Raw genomic sequence first — 18,022 nt, 5'->3', positions numbered from 1 at the left:
GGTGGTGGAACCAGAAGAATGGGTGGCTCTCGACGAGCTAGGGGCCTGAATAGTGGCCAAAAATAGAGGATCCTGGGCCTCTATTATAGTGGCTGGAGGGGCACTGTCATCATCATGCATCTGCTCCACATCCACTACAAGATCATCGCCCAATGGTGGCACCTCAACATGTGGCTCCCTGCGAGGTGCACCTACATTAGACTCATCCCGAATAAGGCCTATATCAAGAGTCTTAGTTGCCTAAAGCAATCGGTCACAATGCCAAATTGGTACACCGGAGTCCCTGCAAAGCTGGAAGATCAGGCAGGGGAAAGGAAAAATGGTGGTGGCCTTGAAGGCCCTCTCGTGGATCACCTCGATCTATAGACGGAAAAAATCAAATTCCAGTCCTGCTATCATGGCTGCAACTATCAGCGCTCAGTCTTGTGGCAACATTGCTCACCTGAATGGGGAACAACCTATAACGTACCAGCAGCCAGAAGAATTTTGCGGTAAAATTTAAAGTGGCCTTCTTGATGCCCATGCTCGGAGTACTGACCCACTCTGCTCACTTTTCATCTGTGGCAAAATGTCGAGCTAGCCACCGAATATGTGACTCTCGCTACTCGGCATTCCTCTAAAATGCCCCACTTCAGATGATGCCCATGCAATAGTCTAGCTCTGCTGTATTGATGGACAGAGTTTAATCCGGGCCATAGATGAACCGGCAGAGGGTGGTCTCAGAGATGTCCACATAAAAACCCTGAACTAGTGTAGCCTCTAGTGGAAGCTGAGCTACGGGCTTGGCCCTCTTAGAGATGGACCCTCTAATAGTGGTGGCATAGGAAGCATAGAACTCCCTAACTATCTCCTCACTGTACGTGCCTAGGGCCAGGCCATCTACTCACACCTGTGTCTACGAAAGAGCCCCTCAATGACTGGAGTAGTGTGCAGGCTACTTGTGAGAGCCCGACGTTCCTCGGTGACTAGTCGAGCCATCTTCTCCTTCTCATTTAGCATGCGATAATCTTTATATATTAGATATTGGCCCTCCACATAATCGATTTGACTCATCAGCAACTCGTGTAGGCTCGGAACTGTGGGCACTGGAATGTCACCCGCACTATCAGCCGCAAAAGATGAGGCGGTGATGCCATTAAAACTGGAGCCGAATGCAGACTCAGAGCCAGCCAGTGATACGATCGGTGTGGCCCCCTCATCAGACTAGGGGGCGGTTACCACGTCAGGAATCACTAGTTAGGCTTGGCCCCTCGTAGTGCGAGGAGCATTAGGGGAGGTCCTGGTGTTGAGAGGAATATAGTCAGAGTCCTCATCGATCAGCCGCAAGTAAGGTGCTACAGATTTTGATTTGCCCTTTGCGGCGTAAGTTGGAGCTTGCTTGGGTGCCATAATACCTATAGAAGTTTAGTTAGTACCAAAATAAGCAAATAAAACACTTGGGAGAATTTCAGAACAAGAAACGAATCAAAACGAAAAATAAAAAAAAATTATGGGCAGTTGCTGAATTGCCAACCCATGGTGGGTACCTAAGGTCTATAGGGGAGTCCCCTCCGTAGGTCAGAGTACCCAAAATTGGGTTTCTGATGTGGGAACCACGGATGTGCAGAACGGTCCGTCGATGGAATGACGAACCGTAGTCCACACTGTGGTTCAACACTTAGCTAAAAAGTTGTGTGCTTCTGGCCCACACACCCGACCTACGGTTCGTAGACGGAGTCTCGTGGGTCAGTTCTGCGGCAGATTTCAGATGATTTACTTATGTGTCATTTCTTTCGACACATACAAACACATTAGGCCTACACATGCATTTCAACAACTGATTAGGTAGTTAATCATTCGTAGGGTTCCATTTTCACAAAAATTTACAAATTATCATATCAAAACCTATGAACCCTAAGTCAAACCTTCCAATTCGGCCTATTAACTGATATATTTTGGTTAAAATGAACAACACATTCACATTCTATCATCCCAAGGGTGTTTCTAACTATAGTTAAATATGCAATTATTAGATAAACAACCCAAGGTCAAGATCCATTTCATGACTTCATGATTTAAACAATGAACAACGAAATTCAAAGTTAGGGTAAAGTTGTTTCACCATACAAGTAAGCGAAGTGGGTGAGTGTGTGATTACAATGAACTCCTTAGACCTTTGCTAGCCCTTTGACACCAAACCCGGACCGAGAAATCACTGTGAGGGGAAAATGGGGTGATTTTGGAAGAGAAAAGGAGAATTATGGGAAAGGAGAGTGATATAGGGGAATTAATATGGGAATTTTTGGTATTTGGAGCGGTTAGAAATGGTTAGAAGGAGTTTGGGTAGTGGGGGATGAATTTGAAATGAAGAGTTTTTTTATTAAAAGGGGGCCTGGGTCGGGTCTTTAAGAACCCTAGGTTAGACCCACGAGACCCTGTCTGCGGTCCGTGGGTTGACCTACGGACCATAGGTGTGGTCCGTAGGTCACTATGACACTTAGAATTTTAGAACACTTACCTGGGGTCTACGGACGCCATTCACGGTCCGTAGATGGACCCACGGACCGTCGATGGAGTTCGTAGACCTCAACTTTTTCTACAGATTATGCCTTTCACCCCTGTATACGTAGCAACCATTAGGACTTTCTTTTTACATTTTCTGGACACCTTTTAGACACAGATCCTATTCTATATCTAGCCAACACTAATACAAAAATAAAACATCTATCTAAAGAGTTACAGAAATTAAAATAAAAGAAAAGAACTCCTAAATTGAAAAGAAAAACCTATAGTTGGATAGATTGTACATCTTGGGTTGCCTACCAAACAACGCTTGATTTAACGTCGCGGCACGACGATGCCCCTTGATTACTCAGACTTCATCAAGATAATAGGCCACAATCACTTCTTGCACACTCTCCAATTTCCTCATGTAGACTTTGATCCTTTGCCCGTTCACCTTGAACCTTGTTCCCTCCTTGTTCTCGAGCTCGACCGCTCCATGTGGAAACACTTGTGTAACTTTGGATGGCCCGATCCACTAGGACTTGAGCTTGCCAGGAAACAAGTGCAACCTTGAGTTGAATAAAAGCATTAGATCACCCAAAAGAAAATTCACACTTTTCAATCTTTTGAACATGATACTTCTTCATCTTCTCATTGTACAAGGCTGAACTCTCATAAGCTTTTAGGTGAAACTCATCAAGCTCATTCATGTCATTCACTCTTTGACTCGATATGGCTCCCCAATCCAAATTCAACTTCTTTAGCGCCCACATAGCCTTATGCTCTAGCTCTACCGTCAAATGGCACGACTTCTCATGTACAAGTTGGTAGGGGGACATACCTATGGGAGTCTTGAATGCGGTGCGATAGGTCCATAGAGCATCATGAAGCCTCCTTGACCAATCAGTTTTAATGGAATTCACAATCTTTGCAAGGATTTACTTTATTTCTCTATTTGACACTTCAACTTGCCCACTAGATTGCAGATGGTAAGGAGTGGCTACATTGTGATGGACTCCATATTTCTCTAGCAACGCCTTGAATAACTTATTACAAAAGTGGGAACCTCCGTCTCTGATAATCGCCCTAGGTGAACCAAATCTGGAGAAGATACACTTTTTTAGGAATGCGGTGACACTCTTACCCTCATTGTTTGAAAACCCAATTGCTTCCACCCATATTAACACATAATCAACTGTAACAAGAATATAATTCATCCCGTGTGAGCACACAAATGGACCTATAAAGTCAAGGCCCCATACATCAAATAACTCAATCACCAATATCGGATTCATGGGTAGCTCTTGCCTCTTTGAAACTCCTTCTTCTCTTTGGCAACGATCACAAGTCTTGGCGAAATCACGAGCATCTTGGTGGACGGTAGGCCAGTAATACCCACACTGCAAGATTTTATGAGCAATCTGAATACCACTATGATACCCACCAACAAGCGATGAATAACACGCCTCTAGTATACTTATCATCTCAACCTCAGGCACACAACGACGAATAATCCCATCAGCACAAATACGGAACAAGGCTCATTCCAAAAGAACTTCTTCACATCATACATGAACTTTTTCCTTTGGTCGAATGACAAATCTGATGGCACCAAATCACTTGCCAAGTAGTTAGCAAAATTTGCGAACCAATGAATAAGATCATGAGAAGCAGCCAAAATCTATTCGTCTGGGAATGCATCATTAATTTCTTCCCCATCACCTAGCTTGAGCATAACTTCCTCATCTAATCTGGACAAATGATCGGCAACTTGATTTTCTGTCCCATTTCTATCTTTCACCTCAAAATCAAACTCTTGCAGCAACAATACCCATCTAATCAACCTCGGTTTTGCATCCTCTTTAGCATCAGATACCTCAATGCAGAATGGTCAGTATGCACTATGACCTTAGTACCAAGAAAGTAGGATCAAAATTTCTCAAATGCGAAAACTACAGCAAGGAGTTCTTGTTCAGTCACCATATAGTTATTTTGAGCTGCATTCAAAGCTTTGTTGGCATAATAAATAGGATGAAGAATCTTCTCGCGCCTCTGTCCCAATACCACACCAAGCGCCACTCCATTTGCATCACACATCACTTCTAACGATTGTCCTAAATTCGGTGAAGTAATAATAGGTGCGGAAATTAGCTTTGCTTTCAACTCTCCAAATTCTCTCAAATAAGCATCATCGAAATCAAACTTACACTCCTTTCCGAGTAATTTGCACAATGGGTGTGTAATTTTTGAGAAATTCTTGATAAACCTCCTATAAAAGCATGCATGCCCAAGAAAACTTCTAACACCTTTAATAGAGATAGGTGGTGAAAGCTTTTCTATTACCTCGACTTTAGCTCTATCAACCTCGATACCCTTCTTAGAAATTCGATGACCCAGAATGATCCCCTATTTCACCATGAAGTGACATTTTTCCCAATTGAGCACAATATTGCACTCTTCACACCGTTTTAGTACCACAACCAAATGTATAACGAGTCACCTACCATAGAGAAATCATCCATAAATACCTCAATAGTGTGCTCCACCATATCTGAAAATATCGACATCATGCAACGCTGGAAGGTCGTTAGAGCATTACACAACCCAAATGGCATCCGTTTGAAGGTGAAAGTCCCATAAGGGCAAGTGAAGGTGGTCTTCTCTTGGTCTTCCGGAGCTATGGAGATCTGATTGTAGCCCGAATAACCATCAAGAAAGCAATACCAACCCTTACCAGCAAGGCGGTCCAGCATCTTATCCATGAATGGCATAGGGAAGTGATCATTTTCTGTCCAAGCATTTAGTTTCTGGTAGTCCATCCATACTCTCAATCCAGTCACTAGCCGCATTGGAACAATTTTTCGCATTAGGAACCACGATAATCCCACCTTTCTTAGGAACACACAGAACAGGACAAATCCAACTACTAACTGCAATGGAATATATGACTCCAGCATCCAACCACTTGATGATTTCCTTTTTCACTACCTCTTGCATAGGAAGATTTAGTCTCCTTTGGTGCTCGATACTAGGCTTGTGATCTTGCATGAGTTGGATTTTATGAGAACATATGCTAGGAGGAATCCCAATAATGTCTACAATAGTCCATCCAATAGCCCTCTTGAACCTTTTCAACACAGAAATCAAAGCCTCAACTTGCACCTCACTCAAATCGGCCGCAATTATGACCGGTACATTACCATCTCTCCCCAAGAATACATGCCTCAAATGCGATGGTAGAGCCTTGAGCTCCAATTTTGGAGCCTCTTTAACAAACGGTTTTACGGCTGGAGAGTCACGATTCTTCATATCTAACACCAATTTCTTCGGTTTGGAACATAATTTGAACCTGTCAAGTGCGGCAACTTATTCATCATAGCCTTTAATACCATCACCCTCAAAATTCATCATTACCGCTGCCAGTGCATCAACATCCAATCTCTCTTCAATAGACACATCAGAACCTCGCTCCAAAACATGATTCACCACTGACACTGACTTGAGATCGCTTTCTTGCTTCACGTACCTACAGATATTAAAAGTTACATCTTCATTATTCAATCGAAACTTCATCTGCCTCTCTTTATATCGACCAAGGCGCGCCCAGCATCAAGGAATGGTCTCCCTAGGTTATTCGGAACCTCAAAATCAACCTCACAATAAAGTATCACAAAATCCGCCGGAAAAATAAATGACTCCACCTTCACAAGGACATCTTGGAGAACACCAATGGGCTTCTTCACAGTTCTATTGGCCATGAGTAGTCGCATCGCAATCGGTTTTGGAGCCCCCAAACCCAACTTCTTGTAGATAGACAATGGCATCAGATTAACGCTAGCACCCAAATCACACAACACCTTCGCAAAATGCAACAACCCGATGGTACAAGGAATAGTTAAAGCACTAGGATCCTCTTTCTTTTGCACAAGTGACCTAGTAGCAATAGCACTACAATGTTGCAACCTCTCATCATTCTCGAAGCTAACAACCCTATTTTTAATCACCAATCCTTCATAAACTTCGCATACCCAAGCATTTTCTCCAAAGCCTCTATCAACGGAACATTGATAGAAAGTTGTTTCAACATAGTAATGAACCTGCAGTATTTTCCTTATTCATTCTTCTTCACCAATCTATGTGGGAATGGCGGTAGAGGTCTAGGCCTGGGAATAACTTTTTGGGTCACCTCCGCTTCCTTCTCTGTGTCATTCTTGGACTCTCTAGTAACCTCGATCTCATCATCATCTTTTTCTACCACGATTTCAACCTCAGACGGCATAGGTGGATCAATGATTGGTTTATCCCCTCAAGTAGTGGCTGTTATACAACGCCCATCATTTTTTGAATTTTGGATGGTGTTGTAGGAAATGTGCCAGACTGACGTAGATTTACTGTAGTGGACAACTGATTCATCTACTGCTCAAGTTGCTTAATTGATACTGCATGGGCATCAACTTTTTGACCAATTCTAGACAAGTCATTCCGCATCTCTTTCACATTCTCATCAGTCGTATCAAACCTCTTCATCATATTCTGCATCATATCCTCAATACGTGACATACTACCCCCCAGCTTCTCTATTGCCAGATTTCCCTAGTAGGAGGAATATAAGGCCCAACCCTATCGTTTCTGTTGCCATAGTTATTTCGGTTGTAGTTGTTGTTGCGATTGTAGTTCCCATCCCGGACATAGTTACCCTCTTAGTTGTAGTTGCCATAGTTCCAACCTTGGTTTCCTTTCCCTTGGCACTAATTATCCGAGTTAGAACCTTGGGTGTTGGCTCGGAAACCCCCCGTCTGATCATTCACCAAATACGCATCCTCCTCAAAGTAGCATTTCTCAACTGGTGGTGGTGGAGTTCTAGTCAAGTAGTTTACCGCATTCACCTTTTTTGCACCTCCGCTCACATACTTCAACACCAACCCAAGTTTTGTCCTCATCTGAGCCATATTCTCACGAATGTCATCGGCAGATTGACTAGGTGCAGCTTGAACTACAAAAGTATTTATTTCGGTGTCTGACTTTCTAGTGCTCCATGCTTTATTATTTCAGGAAATCTTCTCCAATTTCTCAGCGATCTCCTCAAAAGTGCACTCACCATACGATCCCCCAGAAATAGTATCCAGTACAGCCTTGCTATTGTCATCCTGACCTCTATAGAAGTACTCATTTAGTGACTCATCATCAATGCGATGATTCGGAATACTTCTTATGAATGCAGTGAACCTATCCCATGAATTGCTCACAGACTCTCCAGGTAGTGCTACAAAGTTGTTCACTTTATCCTTGTGATTCAACTTTTTGGACAACAGAAAATACTTTGCCATGAACACCTTGTGCAATTGGTCCCATATATGAATCGAGTTGTACAGAAGCTTAGAAAACCATACCGCAGCATCTCTGGTCAATGATAGAGGGAAGACTCTCAACCCTATGACGTTCATATCCAACTCTGGTCATCCTACACAACTCTTGCAGATGCTCCTCAACTTGGCCATGTGCCCATGCGGATCTTCTGAAGCCATACCAGAAAACAACCCCCTAGCTGTAAGCATCTGCATCAGACGCTAGTCACCACGAATGTGTGCCCTGGAGGTAGAGGTGGGAGAACAATAGGTCCTTCTGATTCAACAGTGTTAAAGTCGACCGTGTAGTTATACGCAACATTGGTTTCTAGTGGATTTTGCACCCTCAGTGCATCTCCGAGTAGATTACCACCACGATCCTAAGCATTCTCATCATTCACTTGTTCTACATGCTCCTCTATGACTGGATTATTTGGGACCCCTTGATTATTCATCTTTCTTAAAATTTTGCTTAACTTTGGATCATATGGGGTTAGTGGTTCGCCTCGACTCTATGTACTTGGCATACACTAGAGTGGAAATCTGAAGAAAACAAAAACAAAAGAAAACACAAAATTAGGAAATAATTGACTAAAGTTCAATAATGTAGCTAAACTTAATCCAAAAGCCTTATTCCCCGGCAGCGGCACCAAAATTTAATACGCTCAAAATACACTTCCCTAAAGAAGTATAAGCGATCGTTATTAAGTAAAGAACCCAACTTGTAGATTGGGGTCGATCCCACGAGTAATATGGTTCAGACTTAAACTTAACTCATTATTGTATTCGTTTAGTCAACTAATTTCCGAGACAAGTGAATAAAGAGGGGGGGTTTGGAAACAAATAATCGATTGTTGTTTAAGTAACAAGTGATCAATATTCAAACCTTGAGTTATCAATAAGAGAGAGAAACTAGGGTGTATGTGTTCCCCATAAGCTCTTAACGCGGTAATCCTAATAATAGTAATCATTTCCTACATGCAAAGTTGGTAAGTTAGGTATACCTAAGTGATTGGTTCTCCAAATAGGGAATTTCACCCTGCACCTTGGTTCGGCTACATGTGTATAATTTATTAACCCTTACCTTTACCTCAGATTAGACATCACATCAATGTATGACTTAGTTTTCACTCTCGCACCAATTAACATAAGACTATTAGATAGTATCACACTAAATTCTTATTAACTACATCCTTTGTCCGGCAAGTAGCAACAAGGCGAGTTCTAACGTGTGCACTCATTAAAAGACTTCTAAGAGAAAGAATTAGCAATGCATGCATCAACACTATTCAAGAATTACTTAGTTATTATTCATATGTTATTAATTGATCATGGTTCCCACAACCCTAGTTGTGGATTTAGCTACTCATGCTTGAAAGAACACAATTCATGTTTTGATAAGAATAATTCATGAACTTACGTTTAAAGTAGAAGAAATCCATAATCTCCAATTGAATTTCAAAGAAAAAATCTTATAAACCGAAATCTGAAAATCAAATTGCCAAAGTTTGCAAGTTAATTCTCAAGAAAATATCAAGAACTAAAAGTAAACAATAGTGTCTAACCCCCAAAAATGAGGTTTACATAACCTATTTATAGAGAAAACATATCCTAAACAAAAAAGGAAACAAAATAAGGAAATAAACTTTTTGGACGCGGCTTTGATCGACGACTCGACCTACGAACTGTGGGTCGACCTACGGTCTGTAGGTCCCCTCTGTTGGTCAACACTTAGAACTTTTATGCATAGGTGGGAACCTTCAACTCCCAGTTCATCACTAACGGATGTGCAGAACAGACTGTAGGTTGACCTACGATCCGTGGGTCCTCTTCCGTGGCTCTACACTTAGGATTTTCATCAGGTATTGGAACTTCAACTCTCTGAATACCTTCTACGGATGTGCAGGACGGCCCGTAGGTTGACCTATAGTCCATAGGTTGCTTCGTGGTTCCACACTTGGTCAGACTTCCCTGATGCTCCCATCTACGCCTACCCTTCGATGGACCATCATAGGACCTACGGTCCATAGGCCCCTTCGTGGGTGGCCACTTCTGCAAATTTTTCAGCTGTCATCTCACAAAATTGCGTCCAAGCCTATTTCCTGCAAACATGACACAAAAACATTATTTTTAATACAAAATGGCCTTAGACACACATAACTCTTAAGTGAAATGTATAAAAAATACGTAAACTCGCAGTATATCAATGTGCATGTCTCTTATCAGCATAGTTGCCTTGCCCTCCTTACTTGACAAACAAGACAACCCAGACACAAACAAGTTCATCCTGCTCTTTATATGAGCAACCATCTCCGGAACATAACAATACAGTTTAGTGAACTTGAGGCTATACTCATGCACACTCATGGATTCGTGCTTCAAGTTAAGGAATTCTCTTACCTTTTCCTCCCTAGCTCACGGGGAAAGAAATGCCCTAAGAAGGCCTCTTCGAACAAAGCCCAGCTCACAATTGGTGCATCCGCATCTCTACCCTTCTTCCATTAACTGTACCAGACTCTAGAAACACCCTTTAGTTGGTATGCAGCTAGTTCCACGCACTCAACATCTACAACATGCATCACCTCAAATACTTTCTTCAACTCTTCCACAAAGTTCTTAGGATCCTCAGTGACACTTGAACCGGCAAAGTCTAGAGGATTCAGCCTTAAGAACTCATGGATCCTGGATGTATCAACCACATCCTGTTGATTCCTTCTTTGTTGCCCTACTTGGTTGGTCACAACTTGACTCAACATCCGAATAGCATCTCGGAACTTAGCATTAGTGACCTCTCCTTGGGCATGCACTTCTGGTACATTGGGTACCCCTTGATCTTGAGGATCAATATTCCTTCTAGTAGGACGACCTCGAACAGCTCTTCGTGGAGGCATGATCTGAAAGATAGGCGCAAACACGAATTAGAAAGAAACTTTATAGAGTTGAACTCCATCACACGTAAAAAAGTAAGAAGGAAGGCAATTGTTTCCTAAATGTTATAGCCTCCTAATTATAGATGTGGCGCAGTTCACACTGATAACTAGGACTCTATAGACATGGCTTCATAGACACCCTAGGACTCTTGAACTCTTTGCTCTGATACCAAGTTTGTCACTCCCTGAGCCTACCTCCTAGATGTGACTGGCACTCGAGAACCATTGTTGCCCCCAAGTGAACCCTTGGCCTGGCTCAACTCTCAGCGGAAGACTTACTCAATAAAAATGAACCTCAAAAGTAACTCAACTCATAACAACATCATTACTAAAATCAGTTTAGCTTAATATAGTCTGAAATGTTCAATAACATAACTGTTTAACTCAGGTCTTAAAAATTTAACAAAGAAATGGAAAAGACTACTCAAAACACTACTATCTATGAAGCATATAATGACAATGATGGAAGTTGGGACAAGATCCACGACATCCTAACAAAAACTGAAAAGTAAATGGGAATCTTCCATAAGCAAGGCGGCTCACCAAAGCAACTCTGGAACTGCAAATGGTATCAACGGTGGGCCTATTGATGACCCTAAACTCCTATATCTTCATCATGAAAGATGCAAGCCAAAAGATGTCAATACATGGAATGTACGAGGATGCAAGGGGAATTCTAAACCACAGACATAAGTTTGAACTGATAAAAAAAAACTCAAGGATACTTAAAGATACTTGACTCAGTTCCAGAACACTCAACTCATTATAAAGCAACTATAAAAGATGCAGTATAAATAAAGCTTTTAAAACAGTAAATGAAAACTCAAAGTATTTAAAAATACAATAATACTCTTTACTCTTATTTGGGAGATTCTTTAACCGACAACAATCACTATGAGCTATGTGATGATACAGTGTCTCGCCCACGCTGCCTGAACTGTCATATACCTTGCCGGAGTATAAGACATTCTCAACTAAGTGGATCTACTAAGATATGCTTAAAAGCAATAAGGAATCATCTAAAAAGTGTGATCCTTTACCCATGTTGGCATACATGGTTTATGAGGACTTTGAGCTGTTTGAACTCATCCCCATATTAATGCTAAATACTAATCCCAATAATATAACTCATGATCATCTATTTAAAAAAATTCCTCATCCTCAAACTTTGAGATTATTACTCAAAAAGTTCTCTTAAAAGAGATAGTCCTCAAAACTCCTCATGAACTCATTTGAAAAAATTAAGGTTTCCTATCATTTAAATGTAAAAGTATTTACTCTTGGGAATACCTAGTTCCCATATATTCATTTTGAAAAATGAAACTAAACTCACCTCATCCTCATATTCAAGTACTTAGTCTCAAGACAAGTTTTAAAAATTTGCAAAAGACTTTTAGAAATGGCTCAAAGGACTTCCTAAAACATTACTCTTAACTCTATCTTGAATTTGAATTATGAATTCAAAAGTTATGACCTAGATATGCATGATTTCTCAAGGATTAATGAATATTTAAAGTGCGGATATCAAGTAGAAAATATAGTTACAATTCGAGGGAACTCACGTGGAAAGAAGGTCAGAAAGGTCAAGGACTTGGCGACCCTGGAGCACTGAGTGGCGCGGGGCGCCAACCCCAAAACTACTGAACGGTAGTTGGGGCGCACTGAGTGGAGCGGGGCGCCTGGCCCCAAACTACAGACCAGTAGTTTGAGCGTTATGGCTGACTCGACGCCCCATGCTCCTGCCCAAAAACCTAACGAATTTTCTTGTTCTTTTTTAAGACCTAACTCATCTAGAATCACATGACTTTTCCCAAACTCTTTTGGATTCTTAAACCCAACATAATTACAGTGAAATCCACTCAAAATTTACTCAAGAACAATACTTAAACAGAAGATCATTGTCTCAAGAACTCAACAAAACCTCATGTTAAAGAATTAAGAACAAAACTTCAAGAAACTCATCAAGAACTCAAAATATTCATTCTCATGGATGGAATTCCATAAAGAAATTCATGATTTGCGTGAGGGTGAACAAGCCCATCACTATGAAAGCTTACATACCTTGGAAAGATCCAATACTTGGCGAAATTACTCGAAGATTGCAAGAATCTTGAACGAACGCTTGAACTTCTCATTTTTTTCACCTCTTGAACTTCTCTCTAAAACCCTAAGCGTATTTTTGAATTGTGAAAAATGATCTCAATCAGTTTAGACCGCTATTTGGATGGAAAAAATGCTTAAAGATAATGGGGTATGTAAAAGACCAAAATATCCCTCCTTAATTCGGATGAACTTTCCTTACTTGACAGACTGAATTCAAACGGGCATATCTCCCTCATCTGAACTCGGAATTTATCAAACTCAGTACATTGGAAAGAGGACTCAAAGATATTTCATTTCATAATTCATGGGCCACCTAACTCATCATGTGCTAAAAGTTATGGTCATTTGAAGTTGTCCCAAAACTCACAATTTAAGACTAACTTACCCAATTCTCAATTCAGCTCTTTCTAAATCCGAGGTGTTAAGATACCAATTCTTTTTTTTTTGGAAATTTTATTTTCATAACCAATGCTTTAGCTATAATTGAAGGCATCTAATTTATGCTTAATCCACTTGGATATAAACCAACATTATCAATATAATTTTATAATTTGAATTGTGCTCTTGATTTAACAATTCGAGCAAACAACCTTTACAAAAATCAAATTGCAATTTGATATCAAATCCACATGTGATCATACCATAGATGTATTTATTAAATCACATAATGGTAAATAGTCAACATGGCAGGTGCATGGCCCAACTTTAGCTAGTACAATGATTATTTTATCACGAGAACAAACAAAATAAGAGAGTTCTTGAATAATTTATTATTTCTTCAATATATAATCACATAAATTATCAATTATTTTCGTATCATATTTAAATCGGGATGGTCAACCGATCATGACAACTGCTATTTCTTTTAGTGAACTTCTAGTTTATTATCACATGCGATTTTATCATCATGCCCATATTTATATACCACAAACAACATAAAAATGGTTGATCTTTCACCTAAATATTTATTTATAACCCACTTTGATTGTAGTAATATCAAGATCTTAAATCTTTTTATATTTTATAGTCTCAATATATATATTTTTTCTTTGACTATTTTTTTTTAAACTTAAAAAGTTTTTTTCGAGACTTACAAATTTCAATATCACGAGCAATTTTATTTCTTTGGGTAGTAACACATTAGCTCAACAGAAGCTCATAATTTGCTTTTAATGCTACCACATATTTCATAACATGTTTGTGTGGTGTATATCTCCTTCAAGGAGAAATTTATATCATCATTGTCATGGTCAAAATCACTACAGGCAAAACTTGTTTCTTGATTTACTTTTGTCACTAATATCTTCTTCCCTTTTTTTCAATGCCTGGCAAAATATTTGTAACGTATTGAGGTACATAATCAATGATAAATTTGTACGGCTAAGAATTATTTCTTTCTTTTTCCCTTTTGGTAGTTCATAATAAAACATACCACAATATGTGTGATGTACTAAAAGTACTTGACCAATGACCAAGTATACCAAAATAAAAATTCTTTATTTTTCTCAAATCTCCCATAGGGGTGAGTTGTGGTATTTATTAAATCATACATGAGTATGTCCTTATTTATAATTTTCATCATCTCTTACACATTCACTTTCAAGAATGATCCATGTTTCATGATACTCATCACAAGTCACATCTCTTCAAAGAATTAACTATAATCATATATACATGCTTCATAATAATTATTATTTTTTCATAAGAAGTTCATTGTCTTGCTTGGAAATTTATCATATTCATATGACATACCTCGACATCACTTTTGAAAGGTCAAGTGCACTTTCACTTTATATTTCTTTATTTTGGTGGAGGATTTATAAAATCAAATTAGTTTACCCGGCAATCACATGCCCAATACCTTTCACACCAAATTTGATGACAAAAATTACCTTCACTCTTTGAAGGATCATGTTGAGAATTCATAATGTTATTTCTTTTATAATTATCACAATGATGACTATCTTTTTTGTCCTTAGACACACTCATATTCATTTATACAATCACAATAGTGATTTTTTCGTCTTTCAGACTTATCATGTACTGCTACCTCATTTATTTTAGAGAATGAAGCAAAATTATGTATTTCTTAATTTTTCATCAAGAGAGCATTAGCTTGCTCATTCGTCATTATCTCATCAATACATTGCATTAGAATTTGAATTGAATGTTTTTTTATAAGAAGGCTTGTAGGCCATATATAGTGGGACTTGAATCCAATATCTTATCATCATAGAGCATCAAAACTTTAATCAATGTCTTGCCCTTTTGGTGCGATGAAATTTGAATTCATCATCTTACCTTTAACCATTGACATAATAAGCCAAAGTGCAATTGGACTCACCCTAGAGCCTTTAACATTATTACTACTTTATAATTATACACATAAATATTGAATTTATCTACAACAAAAAAATGTTTATCTTAGAAAAATATGTAGTTATCATTATCAAAAATTTTCCAAGAAAAATGAGCAATTGAAACTTCCAAACTGTTTAAGATTTTTTTTATCCATGAGAAATAGGGTATTAAACCCACATCATGATGACAAATAGAAATGGCAAGATGTAGAAATATATATTTCAACTTAAACATTATAGTAGGTAAAAATTGCTTCAAATTCCATCACTACTATCATGTGATAGCCTCATATAATTGATTACTTTTGTTAATGAAATATTCATCCCATATGTTGATAAATTCACAGGCAAGAAATTCAAAAAGAAAGGAAAGGACGTTAAAATACTACCAGAAAGGAAGAAATCAATATGCACTTATTGAAGCAACACAAGAAAGGAAAGTCATCATTCAAGGAATACATAATCAAGGTCACCACAACCCTAGCGCCTGACTAGGATCTGTAAGATAGGAAATAAGCAAAGCAAAGACATCAAAAAGGAAAGAAACCAAGCTTAAAACACAAAGAAGAAAAGAGATAATTCCTGATCTCTAGAGCAACTAAACAAAAGAAAGCAATGAGTAAAAAGATTCCAAAATCAATCAAGCATAACTTGATTGATATGACAAAATCAAGATTCAGCGATCCTGCCAAAGATCACACAACCTTCAAAGGCAAGCATATCCTGATTGATATGACGATATCAAGAATCAATAATCCAGCCAAGAATCAGCAATCCTTCCAAGAATCAAGAAAGCTCCAAAGGGAAGGAAGAAAAGCCAGTCAAACTGAGAATCAAGTAGATCTTCACAAAGAAGGAGGCAAAGCGATTTTATCATGCACATATCTAATATGGACATGATTCAACAAATCGCCTCAATCAAGAAAATTCTCAATATCCTTGATTGAGATAAACACCCTTGGGTTCTCCTTACAAGAGCAAAAGCCTATCTATATAAAACTCCTTTAGCTCTAGTAGTGAAGTACGTACTTCACTTGAGCTTATATTGTAATTTTTTTTATCTTTCGTAAAACTTTGTACACACTTGTGTGAACAATTGAAAAGAAAAGAGAAAAAAAGATCTAAGTGTAGGTTATACAAGTAGAGGTTGTGTCAAAGAAGAAGATCTGATTTGCATTTCAGGCAGGGCTCTCAATTGTAAACACTTTGTAACACCCAAGTTCTCAATAAGCTCTTAAGGAAACCCTTGTAACCCAAGGGGACTGAAAGTAGGTACCACATCGGTGTTCCGAACCAGTATAAAAACTCTCTGAGTCTTTTACTTATTGCATTTACTCTTACCATATACTGTTATACTAATCTGCGGGTGAGTCGACTTGACAACATAGAAAGTCGACTAAAGAAATTTTTTAATTAACCCCCTTTTGACTTTCAACATGTGCTTCGCCTTAAAAATACTATCTTGTTAATTTGAAATATACATAATTGCATTTTGTAGATGAACCCAACTACTTATAGATACTATATGTTCTAGAAATTAATTTAAATCAAAATCATCAATTAATTAACAGGACAAAAGATCATCAGATGAATTCACGATAAACTAATAGATTCATCACTAATATAATTAGTAGTTCATGATCCATTCAAATGAGAAACAGATCTTTACATCTAAATAACTTGTTCTAGAAATCTGAAAATTTCTAGCAAAATAAGTAATAAAATTTCATATTCCATATGATAGTCTATCAAATTTTAACAAGCACAAAATTATGAAGGCAAGTTCAATTTTATATTTTCCTTAAGATGAAGAAGCTATAAGCAAATAATGAGTAACAAAAATTATCAAAAGATGTTTTTGTACCGTGGTAATACTAATTTTGTAAGGTGAACTTGAGTTTTAGAATACCTTGATTCTTAACGGTTGAAGTAAAGTATCAAACATATATATATATATATATATGGACTTAGCACAATTAAATCATTTATTTCCATAACATCTTCTAATGTGAAATATAAAGGTAATCATCTCATATATGATAATCTTGAATCTTGACAGTTGACAAGGGCAATAAACAATTATTAGTAAAGAACTATTTAGAGTTGAGAAAATAAAATTTATACCTTTCCGTAAATGAGATGTATGGACAAAGACTAGATAACTAGTAACATATGCCTTTTGATTTCTTTATATATTCAATGAAAAAGAAAATTAATTCAACTTCTTTTAGTAAAAGATTAAAAGTTATCTCAATTGATTAGAGACTCGTGCGGATAACTAAAATCATATGAAAGAAAGAGAAAGACAAAAAGTAGAGAAGTAACGTGTAACTAATTTGAGTGTCTACTTCATTAACCATTTGTAGTGTCTTTTATAGACACAAAAGGGTAATACATTACTTGGAAAATGGAACTTGCTACAGTATTTTTACTTGGTCATTAATTTGCCACAATTTGAGGCTTACCTGGCATTCACTTTTACAACAAATTCCATTTTATTCTTAGTTATAATTTACACACTTATCACATTCCATTTTGAACCTATTTGTGTGACAATAATGTTTTGTTTGGATCATTGTTACTCATTATTTTATAATGTATTGTAGTGTATTGTATTGTACTCTATTGTACTGTACTGTATGGTGGATACAATGTTTGGCTAGATAGTATTGTTTGTTGTTGTTTAATAACATGTTAATTGTTTGGTTTGATTATATCGTACTGTATTGTAATTTATAAATTTACTAATATATCCTTAATTATTCTAGGGTAGGAGGTTTGACTAGAATTAAATAATATA

General features: G+C 38.1%; 1 protein-coding gene across 1 annotated transcript in view; it reads right to left on the bottom strand.

The window, feature by feature from the left end:
- Nucleotides 1-18,022, bottom strand: part of LOC125862923 (probable protein phosphatase 2C 55) — a 217,629-nt gene that overhangs the window by 57,480 nt on the left and 142,127 nt on the right. The window lies entirely within an intron of this gene.

The sequence above is a fragment of the Solanum stenotomum genome, chromosome 4 (genome assembly GCF_019186545.1).
Source record: "Solanum stenotomum isolate F172 chromosome 4, ASM1918654v1, whole genome shotgun sequence".
NCBI classification, from domain to species: domain Eukaryota; kingdom Viridiplantae; phylum Streptophyta; class Magnoliopsida; order Solanales; family Solanaceae; genus Solanum; species Solanum stenotomum.
This window is presented reverse-complemented; position numbering and strand designations above follow the sequence as displayed.